The following is a 17,946-nucleotide window of genomic DNA, read 5'->3' on the forward strand; positions in this document are numbered from 1 at the left end:
TACACCCCCCCAGCAGCAGCAGCACACCTACAGCATGTGCAGTGCTGACAGTAGGCTCAGCATGAGCTCTCGCGCTGTCAGTAGGTGAGTGCTTGTGCTGCTTCTGCCCGGGAGGAACGTAGGGGGTTTGACCAGGGCCCCTGCCGGGCCCCTCCAGCAAGCTTGGGCCCGGGTAATTAGTACCTGCTCCCCCCCCTCTCGGCAGCCCTGGTGCCAAGCTTGTGGCATCATATCCAAAAAGACTTGAGGCTGTAATTGCTGCCAAAGGTGCATCAACAAAGGCAAAGGCTGTGAATACTTATGTACATGTGTTTTTTTATTTTAAATACATTTTTAAAAAATCTCCAAATCATATTTTTTCATGTTGTCATTATGGGGTATTGTGTGTAGAATTTTGACAGGAAAAAATGAATTTATTCCATTTTGGAATTAATGCTGTAACATAACACAATGTGGAAAAGTGAAGCATTGTGAATACTTTCCGGATGCACTGTACATACATGTACATACATGTTATACTCATCTAGCAACTGCCGGGACATGTGCACTGGGACCTGCTGACGGAGCGCGGCTCCTAACAATACACATGGAAAACTGTTTTGATTAAAGAGATGAAAAAATTAAATTGTAATAATGACTGAAGCACTGAACAGCAAGATAATGATATCCAAAAATTTGGGTGAAAATCACGCCAATAAAACAAGGATTATTCAGAATCAATCTCCCTCAATTGGCATAACATTAGCCCCTCCCTACCACTCTTGCGCTACTAGAGGCCACCAAGGAACACTGCTTCCTCCAACCTGCACATCATCTATTGCACAGAAGAAGCACAAAAAAGTCATTCAATCAAATTAAATCAAAATAAAAAAGACATACAAACCAAATAGGTAAGCTCTTATTATTAACTATGACTTTGATTTTTGTTTTGTTTGTTTTTGGTTGTAGTGATCACAAGGCAAATCATTTATATTCTGATATGGGCATCCGGAGAAGATAAAGCACGTTACCTATGGGCCCAATAGCAACTTCATGGTCTACCATGGCAGTAGGTACACTGCTGTCTGTAAAGTTTCCTCAGAGAAAAAAAAGAACCAGTCTGCTTTTCACTTAAATACAGTTTGATTTTTTGACCTTCATTCTAGCCACCATTGCTTCTGACATATTCTCATAATTCAAAGTTGACCTTTCCCTCTACTGTTAGCATTTTCATTCTGAAAGATCTGCAAATAAAAAAAATTAATAAAGCTAAAATTAATAGAATATATATTAGTTTAGTGTGTGTGTGTGTGTGTGTGTGTGTGTGTGTGTGTGTACAATATATATATTGTGGAAGTGAAAATTGCATCTCTACACCATTAAGGTTTTACAAACGCCCTCTGCGCAATTCCAGCACGCCATTTGCGTCTTAGTAGCTTAAACGTAACTACCAAGGACGGACATGATACATTAATGGTTAATTCCCAATGATATGTCTCCTCGTGTTTCTTTCCTTGTGTGTGTAACCCCCTTGAGTAAATCCAGACTTAGTTTCTATTTAACTTGTTACAATTGCCGTCAACAGCCGCAAAGGTCAGTATAGTGAAACAATCACTATGCATGACCTTACAGATACCTAGTCTGTGTTATATAATGAATCAGTGTGCGTAAGAAACAAAGGCTATAATTCCAGCTCGCACCAGTTCTCAGTTTCGTCTCACGTCAAGAACAAAGAAACAAGCATGCTCTGACGAGATTCCCATGGACAGAAAGTCATACCCATGATGTGGAAGACCAATGAAGAGATGCCTAGTCCCTTTACTGTGTCCAATGATAATCTAGGTTGTCCCTACTCCCCCCTGCTTTAAAGTCTGGCCCCGGGATCTCGGAGCTCAGAGTGTGATCTAATCAGAACACATTCCCAGGATAAAGGAGGAACCCTATCCAATCGTGGTATCTGCTCCTTTTGACGGTAATTGTATCCCTTATATGTGTTAGTTGTTATGGTCAGCCATACCTGCATTTTGTACTCTTTGTAATAATATTTATTTTTATGTATAAGCTGTATTGCATATGTCTATAGTTTATATTGTCTTGTCTCCCTATAATCACCTGTGTCTACTTCAGACTTTAATATACAGTATAAGGCACGGGGTCGGATCCGTGACCCCCACATTACCAATGTCTGCGTGTATTATTTCTTTATCATGGTATCAGCATTTCAGATGCAACATCAGCTTTAACCATAAACATTTTGTATATTGATTGGTATAGTTAGTGTATCAATGGTAAAGATAAAGATATGTTCATTGCCTAAACTCTCATTGAGAGACTCATACGCTGATGCCCTTGAATAGCATGTCTAAATAGCTGTGCGGCTGCATTGGTCATACAGCATATAAAGTAGACCCGTTTCAGTCAGGCTTTCACTCTCAACACTCTCAACACTCCACTAAGACAGCACTGACTAAAGTGGTGAATGATCTGGTAACGGCTAAGTCTAAAGGCCATTACTCACTACTTATTCTTTTTGATCTTTCTGCTGCATTTGACAGCGTTGATCACTCTCTACTCTTACAAACACTACACTCCCTAGGTCTTAATGATACAGCCCTTTCCTGGTTCTCATCTTACCTATCGCTCTTTCAGTGTTCGCTTCTCTGACTCTACCTCCTATTCACTACCTCTGACAGTCGGAGTTCCGCAAGGTTCAATCTTAGGTCCTCTGCTTTTCTCAATCTATACCTCCTCTCTTGGCAAACTAATCAGCTCTTTCGGATTTCACTATCACTTGTATGCTGATCTCAAATCTATCTATCTATCAACCCCAGAGTTGTCACCAGTGGTTTTGGGTCGAGTCTCTGATTGTCTCTCTGCCATCTCATCTTGGATGTCTTGTCGCCAACTCAAACTCAATATTTCCAAAATGGAATTACTTACCGGTATATTCCCGCCAACTAAGAACAGTTACCATCCTGATATATCCATCGCTGTTGACAACTCAACAAGCTACCCTACCCCACAAGCTTGTTGCTTAGGGGTCATCCTCGACTCTGAACTATCCTTTCTTCCCCACATTCAATCTGTCGCCCAAATCATGTTACATGCATCTAAAAAACATATCCAAAATATGACCCTATATCACACAAGACACTACCAAATCTCTTATCCATGCACTCATTATATCCCGCATTGATTATTGCAATAGTCTCCTAACTGGTCTTCCCAAGAACAGACTCTCACCACTGCAATCAATTTAAAATGCACCTGCTAGGCTGATCTTCCTTGCAAGACGCTCATCTTCTGCTGATCCGCTCTGCCAGTCCCTCCATTGGTTGCCTGTATATTACCGTATTCAATACAAAACACTTCTACTTGCATATAAAGCTATTAACCATACTGCACCAGAATATATCTCTGCACTTATCACAAAATATCTCCCATCTCGACCACTACGCTCTACACAAGATCTGCGTCTCTCTTCTGCACGGATCACTAGCTCCCATTCACTATTACAGGACTTTCATCAGGAATGCCCTTCCACGCACATTAAGACTCTCCACCAGTCTCCAAACTTTCAAGCGTTCCCTGAAAACTCACCTCTTCAGGCAAGCCTATCATATTTAAGTTCTACACGCATAACCCTCCGAGGCACTTATGTATTATATAGCTTCCCTTCTGGACTTGTAACTGCTATGCTATTACTGGTGCCTGTCCTTGTGTTTCCTCCTATATCCCTATAGATTGTAAGCTTGCAGCAGGGCCCTCCTACCTCTAAGTCTGTCTGTTGTTACCCAGTTTGTCTTATCACTGTTTGCTATTGTAAAGCGCAACGGAATCTGCTGCTCTATATAAGAAACTGTAAATAAATAAAATAATAATTAAAGTGTAAAGGCTTATTTCTTATATAGCAGTGAATAGGTTAAAACTTGTTAGTTCACATTACAATAGAGTCAGCAGCTTCTAGTCATATGCAAATGTGGTTTATAGCCATTCACATTGTTTGTGAATGGGGAAGCTTTTACACTGGAAGAGCTATTGATTGCTGAAATCACTGTGGCAACCTGCGGTTGCTAGGGGAAACCGGTAGCATGATATAGAAGGTAACGAATACAGTGTAACTACTTTATTATCCACTTGTTTATTAAAATATAGACTTTAGTTATATATATATGGATGGTGTAATGGTTACCATTACTGCCTCACAGCACTGAGGTCATGGGATCAATTCCCACCATGGCCCTAACTGTGCGGAGTTTGTATATTCTCCCTGTAATTGCTTGGGTTTCCTCCGGGTACTCCGGTTTCGTCCCACAATCCAAAAATATACTGGTAGGCTAATTGGCTCCCACCTAAATTAACCCTAAAATGTCTGTGTGTGCGTGTATATGTGGTAGGGAATATAGATTGTAAGCTCCACTGGGGCAGGGACTGATGTGAATGTTCAAATATTCTCTGTAAAGCACTGCGTAATATGTGTGCGCTATGAAAAGTGATAAACCACCAGCCAGCTCTTAACTGCCATACTACAGGCTGTGTTTGATACATGATAGGTATGAGCTGATTGGTTGGTGGTTTTTCACTTTTCAGGGCTTAGTACATTTCGCCCTTTGTCTGATAAACCAAGCAGGGGCCAGGTGAAGAAAATAGGCAGCACTTGCACTTCTATATGCACCACCACTTATGTGAGCCAACCATCCTGATGAAAGGAACCTAGCCTTGAAACTAGGGATGCCAAATCCCAAGATTTAGGGCATTTTTGGATGGGATTTGAATCAGGATTTCGGAATCAATAGCAAGCAGCTCAGGTGCAGCCCGGCAACAATGTTGTGTGGCTGCGCAGTAAGATGTTAGATGTCACACTGTGTATCCACACATTGCGGATCTGCCCAGAGTAACCAGCCTCTTGCCCCGCCCGCGGAGTCTGCCTGCATTCACCTCGCTTCCTCCACCGCCCACCGCCGTGTACAGGGCCCAGCTGCCTGTTGTCTCCCTGCTTCTGCTCTCCCTCCTTTCCTGTGGCCATGGTAGTGGCGAGAGGTTTCAGATACAGCATTGGGCATATCAAGAGACCAATCCCGGGAATCCCAAAATTGACAGCTTTTTAATCCTGAATCCTGGAATTGAAAAAAAATGGCCCAGGATTGGCCTCCCTACTTGAAATGTTGATGTTTACCTTTCCGCTCTTCCCTCCTAACCCTCCCATCAGCAGCCTAACCCTAATGCCCCCCCCCCCCCCTTAGCCGGGCCTTAACCCTTCCCACTAGTGCCTAACTACTAACCTGCCTCCTAAACCTTACCCCCTCACCCCACAGTCTGGACCAATTCCCCCCCGACCATGCTGTAGCCTAACACTAAATCACCGCCCTAGTTCTTCCAATCCCCAGCATAATGCTAAACCACCCCGGTTACTCACCATTCGGCATCCCAGCAGTTCGGACTCCGGCACTTGCATTCCAACTGATGTCAGGGCTCTGGCGGTGGTCTCCTGATAGTAGTAAGGATGAAAGCATCCCCTTCATCTCAGGTAAAATACATGTGCCGTTTTTAGACGCCAAATTGTATTGATACTATTGACCTAATTTAGGCTGCTGGACAAGACAACCCAGAACCCAACCTTTCCTTAAGTTTGCCTTGGGTGTAGAGGAAGGTGGGGAGTGGAGGGGGCAAAGCATGGGTGTACTGAGTCCTGTGATTTTTGTTGCCGGCCCTGCTGCAGAAGAGTGCAGAGGTGGGCAAGTAGTGATGTTTAAATCAGTATCCGATTTATTGGCCAGGTATACTTGCGTATACTAGGAATTCGATTTGGATTGCTGTGCAACAGCCATTGTGGGAACAAGTATAACAGTGACAGTACAGATGTATATCACACGTCCAGATATGCACTAGGCATATCCTGATGAGGGACATGGACATAGGGAACATATATTTACTGAGCTGTACAGCACTCAGACAGCCATTCAGCGGTGCCACTTGTTGATTGCAATAGCCAAATAGGTAACAATAAAATAAAACAGTACAGATATGGCACAGATCCTAGGCAGCCATCAGCTGCGCCATCTTACTTCTACAGCAGCAGAGCTCAAACAGGCCATCTCCCCTTCAGCACACCACGGCCAGCATGGATAGATCAAAGGCTGGCCTGCTGTGGGGCTGGGCCAGCGTGTCAGGGGCCCTGGCGGTAGCTGCGGCTGGAGGGAGAGGCAGCGTGGTATGGGGGGGAGAGTCAGTCAGTGAGGCAGCGGGGGGGGGGGGGGAGAGTCAGTGAGGCCGGGGGCGATAGTTGAGCCCTCTCTGGGCAGAGGTCCACTGCCTCTGTACCACATTACAGATGCTGTTACCTCCTCCCTTGGGAGTTCTCCCAGGGGTGGGCACCACTAAGTTCTCCTTGGCAGCCTGGAGGAGGAACATCAATGGGGGGGAGGCAGGCTCCAGCATTACTCCTCGGCCGGAGCCCGCAGGCCTGGAATCCCTGCTGTCTCTGCACCGCTGCCGGGTGTTTCAGTCACGGCCAGGGGTCCTTCCTTCTTCCAACCGGGGTGTACCTGGTGGTCTCCATCAGGGCAGCGGATCCCCCGGCCGATGGTGCTCCCTGGGTCTCAGTTTTGCCTGCCACCGGCCGGGTGTCACCATGTCCTTTTGCTAGTATGCTCCATCCTCCAGCCTTCTCGCCCTCCAATCGCCCCCTCTGTCTGTCTCCTCCACTCACCCCCTCCGTCTGTCCCTAAATGAACAACCAATCTGCTTTACCCATCATTTTACAGAATGTATTTGATACATTCTAGTTTGAAGCGAATTGGTTGCTTTGGGCAACTTCTCTGCCCGCAACTCTTTAGACCAGACATGTCCAAACTGTGGCCCTCCAGCTTTTGTGAAACTACACATCCCAGCATGCCTTGCCATAGTTTTAGAATTCCCTAATAGCAAAACTGTGGCAAGGCATGATGGCAGTGGCGTAACTATAGAGGGTGCAGGGGGTGCAGCTGCTATGGGGCCCGGGGCTTGGGGGGGGCGAGGACCCAGCAGACAATCCCCTGCACCCTCTTGAATTTTTTTTATCAACCTGTGACCCCGACCACGGCGCTGCTGGTGGTAGTAAGCTTGCTTAAGCAGGGCTGCAGTCCGTCCCCTCCCCCCACATCCGTTTCTCCTGATAGCCGCTCGTAAGCTGAAATGAATACAGCGGTTACAGCCCACCCCCTGCACTGGTGTCACCCCACCCCCAGCACTGCTGGACAGCCTGGACTGGAGATACCTCCCGCTACAGCATCCTCCTCACTTCCGCTGCCGCACCGACGCCTTTCCCCCGCATGCTGATCCGGAGCAGGAGACCTCCACATGGGAATGGACCCATCTCCTCAAGCAGCCTCTCAGAACAATAATGGCTGCTTGGGGCTGGTACCTCAGTTTCTTCTCCCCCTCGATCTTTACCACACCACCGCGGAGGGCAGGAGAGTCAGCAGGGACAGATGACGGACACAGCAGTCTCCAAGCAGCAGCTGCATGGGCCAGGTCAGTGCTGCCATCCGGCGTCACCCCAACCCAGTGTCCCGTTATCTAACTAACAATCCCCTTTATTTAGTACAGTGCCCCCATCCCAGTGTCTGTCACCCTGCCACCTTGTTCCCCTCCTTCTTTTCCCGGTGGGACAATTGACCCCATCCCGCTGCCCTGATCTAACCCACAGCCACAGTGCCCCACGCACAGTGTCCCCTCCTTTCCAGACTAGTGATTGCCCCTTTCACCCCCCTTTTACTGCCCCTCTTCCCATCCTGGCCAGTGCCCTCCAAATATATTACCCCCTTCCCCATCCAGTACAGCGGCCCCATCTGCTCAAAGACCCCCATCTGACACACTCTGCCACCCATTGTTTTCTCTCTTCCCATTCAAACCAACCCACTGCCCCCCATATAGAACCCCATCCAGCCCAGTGTCCCCCTCTTATATCTATTCCCCCCCAACACACACACACACACACACACACACCACTTTCCTGTCTGTCCGGCCTTCTATTCTGTCATCCCTCTCTTCTATTCTGACCCTAACATGCCCCCCCCTCCCATCATTCTGGAGGATTGCTGGGGGGCCCATTCAAAAATGTTGCTATGGGGCCCACAAAAGTCTAGTTACGCCCCTATATGATGGGACTTGTAAACAACTGGTCATCGAATTTCGGTGACCTGATCGGGCGCTAATGTGTCTGTAGGTTTACAATGTGTATATACAAATTAATAAAAGTAAAATATAAATATATATGGTACCAGCTGCAGCGTTCTATGCTCAAGTGTTTAGGCATATAATTTGTATTTTAATTCGGTGCCAGAAATCTGGATCCGGATTCCACACAGAAAGAACCAGAAAACCCTAAGGTTGTGAATGCTGCGCTAATTGGTTACTATCTCTTTTAGAAATACACCATGAATGACCTTACGTGCAATGACAAGATGGAGACTGTCTTAGAAAAATATCAAAAAGAATATTTATTACATATAAATCTCATATATTTTATTACATATAAATCTCTTGAGTGGTAGGCGGCCGCCTATAAAACAGCAATATTTTATATAAATCAAATTTAAAAATCAAAAGTAATAATAGTGCACATATAATTTATAAAACCATACACATTGATGAGCTTTGAAATTAGATGTTACTAGGTACTTTTCAGAATAATAATGGATGTCTCCGATTTATAACATCGATGTTTCCGGGATTTTGGAAAATAAAGGTACAAATTGCCAAGTGGGGATAATATCCCCGTGGGGGAAATAGCCAAGCTTATACCCACAGTGATGCCGGGCCACGGCACTTCACAGTGGGGAGTAGTCTCTTAAAGTGAAGAGATGCTTTGTATAAGGGCAGTTCTTTATATATATACTGGATATACTATATATATATGTATGTGGTGTTTGTGTATCTCACCTAGATCTCCAGACATCTCTGGAGATCTAGGTGAGATACACAAACACCACATACTCACCTCCAGTATATATATAAAGAACTGCCCTTATACAAAGCATCTCTTTACCTTAAGAGACTACTCCCCGCTGTGAAGTGCCGTGGCCCGGCATCACTGTGGGTATAAGCTTTTCTATTTCCCCCACGGGGATATTATCCCCACTTGGCAATTTGTACCTTTATTTTCCAAAATCCCGGAAACATCGATGTTATAAATCGGAGACATCCATTATTATTCTGAAAAGTACCTAGTAACATCTAATTTCAAAGCTCATCAATGTGTATGGTTTTATAAATTATATGTGCACTATTATTACTTTTGATTTTTAAATTTGATTTATATAAAATATTGCTGTTTTATAGGCGGCCGCCTACCACTCAAGAGATTTATATGTAATAAATATTATTTTTGATATTTTTCTAAGACAGTCTCCATCTTGTCATTGCACGTAAGGTCATTCATGGTGTATTTCTAAAAGAGATAGTAACCAATTAGCGCAGCATTCCCAACCTTAGGGTTTTATGATGGGACTTGTAGTTTCAAAACAGCTGGAGGGCCACAGTTTGGACATGCCTGTTTTAGACGATTTGCAAGGTTTGATACATTTCCACCCATGTCTTCAAGAGAGGCAGTGGGGCATGAAATAACTGTTACACTGGATCATTTACATATATATATATATATATATATATATATATATATATATATGAGGGGTTGTATAGCAGCACTTCACGGATTCAAACAAGAAGACTCCAGACACTGGTAACAGTCAACGTTTCGGAACTTTACTTCCGTTTTCAAGACAAACCAAAGAATAATGTACAAAAACAGCCATAAATACCGTGCAAGATGTGCAGCTCCTCCTTTCCCTCCGCCCGCATCCAGTCTGTCAGCGTCCATGTTCCCGCCGTTACCGGGTCCCCGTGCAGCGTCAGACCAGCGCTCTGACGTCATCTCACTGCATCCTGTCTGTTACCAGGTTGCCAAGGAGACGCATTATGCCAGCCGCAATCTCCAGTCACTTAGAGCCGGCGAGGTGATCCAGCTATCTGTTCACCAATCCGCCGCTCTGTGACATCCGCTGGCAGCGTATAGCTTTCCCCGGCTCTGAGGACAGGGGGTTGTTACTATGGATGAACCGTCCGGGAGTCATAACTGCAAGGTCCACGTAGATGGCGTCAGGTTGCTAGGCAACCGGCTGGATGCCGTCTGGAATGGGAAAGGAAGGAGAAGTGCAATTAATAACATATACATATATATATTGGTTTGTCTTGAAAACGGAAGTAAAGTTCCGAAACGTTGACTGTTACCAGTGTCTGGAGTCTTCTTGTTTGAATCCGTGGAGTGCTGCTATACAACCCCTCCTGCATCTTCCCTGCCTGCAACACCCCGGTCAGCTATTCTTTCCGAGTGCTGGAGTGCCGGTTTCCCCTTACATATATACATATATATATATATATATGGCTAACTACTCCTCACCTCTATGACCACTAGAGGCCACTTTACTCCAGCGAAAGTAACAACCGTCACAGCTCAAAGTGAAAGTACATTGCAGAAGCCGTCATTGTGACGGGCTTCTAACTAGTAAATGTGTATATTTCCAAAGACTGTGTTCAGTGCCGCAGTGCCACAGATGCACTAATATTGCAGAATGGGGGAAAAGCAGAAACACTGATCATTTGGACTTCTAAATAAGACAAAGGCTGGGATAAAATTCAGTATAGCCTTGGGAGCCCTGGAGCAGTCAATGCACGGGTAGATTATAGGTGAGTGTCTGAAACAGAAAACATATTAAGGCTATTGATCCTCCTGTATACGGCTCATCATTTCCCCCTCCCTTTCCTTTACAACCTTCTCATGCCACCCGCTGTGCTGCATTGGAAAATAATGTGGCATGGCTGTCATTACCCAGTTGTGCTAGTCCTTCTGCAAGAACATAACCATTACTGCCACAAACGGTGCGGGGAGACACACTGTGTGCCTGCTCTGCAAGTGGGGCCCCAGTCTCTTTGTTTTATTTGTATGTGCTATTAATGAAAAATACATTTCCGTAATGTCTCCCAGCTTTCGGGGATAGTGCAGAACGATTCACTGAGCAGATGGATTGTACCAGCCGCCTGCATTCAGGGCCAGCAACTGCAAAAAACGAGAAGCAAAATCCCAACTTTATTGTTTGTTTCTTTTTTATTATTATTATTTTGGTTCATTTTTTTCCTAGGAATTTTCCGTACGATCCCGGCTTGGATCTCATCGGATTTCCAGCATGTAGGATATTTGCAAAATTATCGTATGCTGATGTAAAGAGTTTAAAAAGGAGATTCAGACCTCTACACTGAGGTGTGAATTAATTTCCCCGGCTGCCAGTGGGGGGTTGCAAATATGCGAATATGCGCATTTGCAACTCCCTGGAGCGAATGCCTTCGGAGAGTTTCACACTTGCCTGGGTGTTCGCTCAATGATAGGCAGACAGGAGTCGGGCAGGGGGCGGGTGCTGGGGTATGTCCAGCGTTTTAGAGGCGTGCCTACAAAAACAATGGGCGCACCCATGAAAACGCTGGCCGGACACCTGTGAACGCAGGTGTGTCCATGTCTGCTTGGGGCTGGTGCCACAAGACGTCAATGCCCACCCCCATTTCAGCCATCACTGTCCAGGATAAAAGTAAGTATAGACTGCGATGGGAGAAAAAAATCATTCGATGGTGAGTGACCATCGAATTATTTTTTTCTTCCGTGTATCTGCATCCCACCCAACTGTCCCGCTTTCCACGGGAACGGCCTGTTTTTGGGGACGTCCCCGCGTCTTACCGCGGCGGGGGGGGGGGGGGATTGGGAGTCCCAGCATCTATTAATGCCCTTACTGTGTCAAAACCAGGGGTGTGGCCTTGTGGGAGAGTAGTGAGCATAGACCACGCCCCTTCCCACTAGGCCACACCCCCAAAATGTTCTGCCCGCCCCAGCGTCCCTCCTTCTCCCTCCTCAAAGTTGGAAGGTATGTGGCTGCATGTGAGTGTGCGCATTTATCTGTTCGCTAGACACCGAATATACGCAGCCTAGCAATCATATCTTCTGAATTGGTAAATAAATGCTAATTTGTGACACCTTAGCTGTACGGTGATGCCCCAGTGAGGTCATATTGGGCTAATATTAGCCTTCAACAAAGCCACAATCTCGGGGGATAAAGAATGGATTGGTAAGGCTTAAAAGCTGTTAGTAAAACATTTGATTTTACAAGTACACGGTGCTCCTCTCATGCATATACATCCAAATAGATTTAACTGTATGCAAATGCTGTGAGTTATATTCAGCTGCAATGCACAGCATTTGGGAGATCGGATACATACAGCACAGTCAGGGTGCCTGCATTCACTCTAGCACAGAGTGGGAAATTGGAACAAAGTTAGCTCAAGAATATTATCTTCCCGAGCACACCTATAATTAATTGCTACTATTATAGTTTATTTATATCACAGTGTACAAATGGTTTGGAAAGCAGAGAGTGGAGAGGGCTGCGCTGGTGAGATTTGCACACGGAAGAAAGAATCAGGCACTAAACATTTGCATTTTATTTTCTTCTGGCTCAGGACTGAATAGCTTGATGTACCCAGCCAGATGTACTGTAAGGATGCCAACAGCTGGATCCCAAAGGATTACGGCTATAGGTATGGGGATTAGGGCTCTAGTGGGAGGGTGAGGGTTTAGGGTGTGGGCTTGGGGGAGGTTAGGGTTAAGGTCCATACACACTGGACGATATTGCCCAGCGTGTATGGATAACGATGAAGGGGAAGTCGCTGGGCTGAAAAACGCTTAGTACATACACACTGAGCTTTTTTAACCCCCTGCCCAGCGATTTTCCCCGGGGGTAGGTGGCTTTCCATAGCAGGACGCTATGGAAAGCCATCCACGCCGTTGCTCATCTGCTGGTTAACCAGCAGATGAGTGGTGTCTGGCAGCCAGTGGTGTAAGAATAGCACCGCAGCCCTTGCGGTCGCGGGGAGGCGCTGTGTAAGTGCGGGCGCAAGGGGCTGTGGGGCTATTGTAATGCCCCATCCCCCACAGCTTTACCTGTATTCGCTGCGGTGGTCCCGGCTCCCCTCCTGGCTTCATTCTGATGCTATGGAGACGGACCATCATAAAATGTCCGCCCGAATATAGCAGACAGTTCTCTGAAACTGTCTGCTGTATGGGGGCGGACATTTTGTGATGGTCCGTTCTTGGCGGCCAGGGGGCTGCCGGGGGGGGGTATGGGCGGCCGGGGGGGGGGGGGGGGCGCTGCTTTATTATCGGCAGGGGGACGCTCAAATTATAGTTACGCCACAGCTGGCAGCAATTATGCGGGAGCGCACCGCTGCCCCGAACACACTGGGCGAATTTCCTGCTGAAAGCTGCTCGGATGATTAAACTGAGCGGCTTTCACATGAAACTGGTGCAGTGTGTGCGGGGCTTTAGGCTGCGGGAGGGGGTGGTAAGGATTAGGCTTAAGGAGGGGACAGTTAGGGTTAGGAAGCTGATGTACTGTAGCCCATAACGTGTTTCTTCAGGAGAGTGGTTATTGGGAAACAATACAGGTATGCATGTGCGATGTCACATCCCAGTTACTTAAATAGTAGTATTGGTTTATTGATAGATGCAGCCGTACTCACTGTTACATGTACTATGATGATGGAGCTGAGCTTGAGTCATTGGATACTGTAAAAAGGCGGGAGTGCAGGGATGCTGGAAAAGCTTTATAAGAGGTAAATGCAGGTCTCTGTTGAGCTAAGTAGGTGACATCTATTTCCACACATGCTACATTATACAGTCTTATGATGGCTCTTGTACATGCTTAGTAGAGATATTGGTGGCCATCTTGGCATAGGGCATGGAGCCTCCCTGTAGGACAAGAAAACCTGAGCTTGCACAGTAGTGCTCTCCTATTTTATTAGGTGTATTCATTACTAACTGTCACAGTTTTTGAACTGTGGGTGAGATGTATTATATACGGCGCATAGAGCGCCACTATAATACTTCCTGCTTTTCCTCTTTAACGAAGCGAAGCAGGAAGGGACATTGACAAGAAGAAGCTGGGGAGCGCAAACTCCCCCTCTGGCGATGTCCCCTTCCTGGAGACTCTACTCACGCAAGATCTCCAGCGCAGCCCAGAGTCAGCAGCAGGGGCGGCGCTGTCCCTGCTGTTGAGATAGGGCTGTGTCACCCTGCTGCTAGCGAAGCAGAGAGCAGCAGTGGGTGGAATGGTCAGTGCTGGTGACCGTTCATACATTCACCCTGCATATCGGCCTGCTATCATTTAGATTTCTGCGCCGATATGAACATGGCTTTTTTTTCATCTGCGCACGCGTAGCTTTCGCAATGCGCAGGGTGCGGCGACCTCACACCGTTCACAGACGGGTCTCTCTGTGCGAAAAAACCTGTCCGCAAGAGTACGGTCATTGTGGGCAGCATGGGGGCGTTTTTAGGGGAGTGGCCGGAATAATGAGGAAAACTGGGCGTAAACATGGGCGTACACGGGGGTGTGCATCAAAAATGTACGGTGCTACAACCGCTCGATCAGCGAACGCACTGTGCATTTTGGGCCAAAAACAGGCGGACGCCAAAGATAGCTCCAGACCACCCCTAGAGATACCGTATGAGAGCGGACGCCTGGGTCTGCTAATTAACGCTGATTACTAGTCAAACACATACACCTGAATGTAATAAGTAATGCTGCAGGCTATTAAGTGAAAACCATGATTTCACTACCTGCAAGCCACACACAGCCCTCAAACACAATGGAAGCATATCTTTCTACACTTCTCTACATGTAAAGGTTGTTTTAATTTTAGGTAAGATTCATTCTAAGACCTGCATATATATGGCAAGGTAGTTATTTTATAACCATCTACACCCATTCAGTAAGTGTTTTTGTAAACTTTAAAAAGCAGGACACTCAATTCACAGAATTCGACATATGTCAACTTTTTCACTGTAACACCAACTTAACTTTATTTAAAAGTAAAACCAATGTGGGGACACGTAGATAGTGATTAAAATGCCACATTAGAACATAATAAATATACATGTAATGAGGGTTAAAATGTTGTTTTATTAGGGTGTTTATTAAGGTACACAATTGAGTTAATAGAAAACAATTATTGAATAACAGTTAGAATAATTAATTAATTGTCTTAATTATAGTTCAAAGGCAAGATTTGCAGTGCCATATATGTGAAGGGTATGCCACCGTGCACGGACGTACGCTCACTCTCACGATCAGTGACACACGGTGAGTTTTCCATTGAAAAAAGGCGAGACCCGTCCATGCACTGTGGCGCACGCTCAGATATACGGAAGATGTCGGTGTGAAAACGGACGAGACCCGTCCGTATACGGTGGTGTACGCTCTGTTGTACGCCAGTTAACGGTGTCTAAGAGGAGACACGTCCGTATACGGTGGCGTACACTCAAGTGTACGCCACTCCCCATTGTCGGTATTTGTGACCGTCCGTATGCGGAAGTTTTGTGGGCGGACTTAAGCTCACCGTCCGTGTACGGGAAACGTACGGTGAAACGGACCGTACGTACGTTGCACCGACCGAACCAGAATAAGGCCCATACTGTAGCGTTCCTTTCATTGCGCCCCTGTCTTTTAGCTCTCACCGGCTGCTTCATACATGGGGGAGAAGTGGTATAAGTGCTCATAAAGTGCGCTGATACCCCTTCTCCCCCATAATGACTCTTCATACATCTACCCCATGTGCTGCAATCATTCCTAACCAACACATTCTACAGGTCCACAGGTGGTCTGGAAAACGTAAACTATTTGTAGATCCCGAGAACCAGCATGGTTTGTATTTGTCATTGGTCACATATAAAATAACTGGTAATAAGGAGGACCAGCTGGCAAATGGAAGGAGGAGTTGGTAAAAAGGTTTTTTTTTTATATATATATATTTTTTTAAAGAGCTTTTAAGAAACAAACAGCTAGTGATGTGCGTACTTTTTCTAAGCTTGAGTCAGGCGGTTGTAATTCATAGTGACAGTTCCACTTTTACCACTGGATTTTTAAACATGCATTTTGCATTAAACAACAGTCTCCCAGAGGCCTTTTGATGCGGAATTTGTGATTAGCCGAATTTTTTATTTAACTTATAGGAGATCTTGGGATAAGAGTTTTAAATGCAAAATATACTGATTACACAGGGTCCGGTTCAGAGGTGGATGCAGTGTTGATGCACATGGGCGAATTCAGGGGGGGGGGGGGGGGGGGGGGCTGTCATTTCAGACATTGCTCATTTTGGAGCTGAGGACCTAGAACGTTTTCCCCATAGGATAATATGGGACCCAATAATTCTGACCCCCACCCAGTTCCGACGGCTGCCATTTCACCCCGCGGCATCACAGAAACTCGTGGTTGATCTCATTTGAACCCAAATCGCCTTCAATTTGATACCAGGCAGGTCCATATGGGTCAATTGGTTCCGGGGATATTGTGGGTAAACAGAGTTTTTTATTTCTGAAATGTAATTTCATGGCTGTTCATGTTCTTTGAGGGCAGATTACTCTGGAAGCAAGCACCCCAGTTTCATGGGACCAAAATCAGCACACTTAATAAGCCCACTTAAAAGTTCTTCAATATGATACTGGTCTCATGTAAATGGGTCAGTTGGTTCCAAAGATATAGCCGGTTAAACAAGTTAGCCGGTTAAAGGGAGGGGAGGGGGTGGATTTCTCTTACCCTCATTCCAGAAAATGCAGGGACTAGGCTGGTGTAAAAGGGGCGGTACTTATGTACTAACTGGGCTGCCGATTTTGAACCATATCGCATGCGATGCGATGCGATGGACCCGATTTTTCCATAGGATTCAATGTTATAATGGACTGAGTCCATTTTAACATGGAATTCAATGGGAAAAGGGGTCCTTTTCATACCCCTACTATCTAAGTGGGCATGGAGTTGGATATAAACCTGTGGCGAGCGTAGCGAGCCACCGAGCCCGAAGCGTGGTGAGCGTAGCGAGCCCCGCGAGGGGACACAGAATACCGTCCGCTCGCCACACTTCGGGCTTGGTGGCTCGCTACGCTCGCCACAGGTTTATATCCAACTCCATGCCCACCTGGATAGTAGGGGTATGAAAAGGACCCCTTTTCCCATTGAATTCCATGTTAAAATGGACTCAGTCCATTATAACATTGAATCCTATGGAAAAATCGGGTCATCGCATCGCATTTGATTGTATGCCTTAAGTTAAGGCATACAATCAAAAAATCAGCAGCCCAGATAATACATAAGTACCAAAGGGGCCAACCCGGGAATGTCCCTGCATGATCCTGGGACAATATTCCCTGGTTAATCCCTGCATTTTCTGGTGTGAAAGGGGTATTATTTCAAATAGCCAGGGCCTGCAGTGCTCTGAATACAGCCGGGCAGCCCCCCACTCTCTGCCTGGCTTTCAATGGATGTCACTTCTGCCTGGCGGTGGCTGTCCCCTCAGTATGAATAAATAAAAAATACACCCAAGTCAATTAATTGAAGTTTAGGTAAATATCTCACCCAAAAAAAGAACAGACGCTGTGAGTGGCGCTGGCATTTTTTACATATATTTTGAGGATCTCTCACAGCAACGTTGGCACTCAAAGGGTTAATAAAAACGGTTTGCTAGGCTATTTTCACACCTACTTTGACAAATTCCCTTGGCACTCAAAGGGTTAATATTGAATGTTGTTGTTTTTTTGTAAGAAGATCACATTTCCCATATCTATAACATGAAAAGTGTTCTGCTTAAATTTTCTAACCTCAATTTGTTAAAATAATATCAGAGGGAGCTTTGCAATAATAATGCCATCTTTAGATGACGTTATGCAGGCTTGCCACCCCTCTTTCACCTACTCCTGCTCTGCCCCCTCCTGCCTGCTGATAATGCAGAGCATGAATTAGGCTTTTGTGATCAGCCATGTGTGTCTAATAGACCACACAGTGATCGCAGTGAAAATAAATAGTTACATTTTAAAATTCAGAACATTAAATGCACCTG

At 45.8% G+C, this 17,946-nt stretch overlaps 1 long non-coding RNA gene across 1 annotated transcript in view; it reads right to left on the minus strand.

The window, feature by feature from the left end:
- Positions 1 to 276: 276 nt before the first annotated feature.
- The window catches only part of LOC146072272 (uncharacterized), a 30,731-nt gene continuing 13,061 nt past the window's right edge, over positions 277 to 17,946 (minus strand). The window contains exon 3 of the long non-coding RNA XR_014473023.1: positions 277 to 1,223. This is a non-coding gene — a long non-coding RNA (uncharacterized LOC146072272). The remainder of the gene's footprint in view (positions 1,224 to 17,946) is intronic.

The sequence above is a fragment of the Crinia signifera genome, chromosome 4, assembly GCF_055691185.1.
Source record: "Crinia signifera chromosome 4, ASM5569118v1, whole genome shotgun sequence".
NCBI classification, from domain to species: Eukaryota; Metazoa; Chordata; class Amphibia; order Anura; family Myobatrachidae; genus Crinia; species Crinia signifera.